This window comes from Schistocerca americana, chromosome 4, assembly GCF_021461395.2.
Source record: "Schistocerca americana isolate TAMUIC-IGC-003095 chromosome 4, iqSchAmer2.1, whole genome shotgun sequence".
NCBI lineage: Eukaryota > Metazoa > Arthropoda > Insecta > Orthoptera > Acrididae > Schistocerca > Schistocerca americana.
In genome coordinates, this window is record NC_060122.1 from 340,808,563 (window position 1) to 340,809,427 (window position 865).

General features: G+C 49.7%; 1 non-coding gene across 1 annotated transcript; it reads left to right on the forward strand.

Moving 5' to 3' along the window:
- The first annotated feature begins 372 nt into the window (after window positions 1-372).
- Window positions 373-447, forward strand: Trnas-uga. The gene has a single exon. It is a non-coding gene; the product is annotated as a tRNA-Ser (tRNA).
- The last annotated feature ends 418 nt before the right edge of the window (window positions 448-865 follow it).

Genomic DNA, 865 nt, shown 5'->3' on the forward strand with positions numbered 1-865 from the left:
AATGAGATTTTCACTCTGCAGCGGAGTGTGCGCTGATATGAAACTTCCTGGCAGATTAAAACTGTGTGCCGAACCGAGACTCGAACTCGGGACCTTTGCCTTTCGCAGGCAAGTCCTCTACCAACTGAGCTATCCAAGCACGACTCACGACCCGTCGTCATCGATTTAATTCCGCCAGCAGCTCGTCTCCTACCTTCCAAACTTCACAGAAGCTCACATGCCCCATGCTGTTGTTAAGCCATGTCTCCGCAATATCCTTTCTTCCAGGAGTGCTGGTTCTGCAAGGTATGCAGGTGAGATCCTGTGAAATTTGGAAGGTAGGAGACGAGGTGCTGGCGGAATTTTAAAGCTGTGACGACGGGTCTTGAGTCGTGCTTGGGTAGCTCAGTTGGTAGAGCACTTGCCCGTGAAAGGCAAAGGTCCCGAGTTCGAGTCTCGGTCCGGCACACGGTTTTAATCTGCCAGGAAGTTTCCCCGCTATGTTTCATTCTGAACAGTGTGAAACAAAACCCATCCGACCAAAAGCTCTGTAGTCCAGGTTTTATGTCTTCAGCACCACGTTTTTCCGTTAGGGGCATTTGCATCACTGGTGAACGGTTTTGGGATTCCGGCACCCTCTGCAATTCTCTGCTGATGGAGTGGCCTTCGTGACAAGGTTCGTGAGAGTGACAATCGTGAGAGTGGACATTCAGTTCTGTAGTGACATTTGCAGCTGCCGGCCTCGTATTTTGCGCCACACTCCTTTTCAATTATCGTTTTACACTGTCAATCAACACACATACACATTCGTCAGCATAGATGGTGCAAAAAGCTTTCCCTATATGCGGTGCCTCTCGAAACACGAAACACTTCGGCTCCCTTGGTT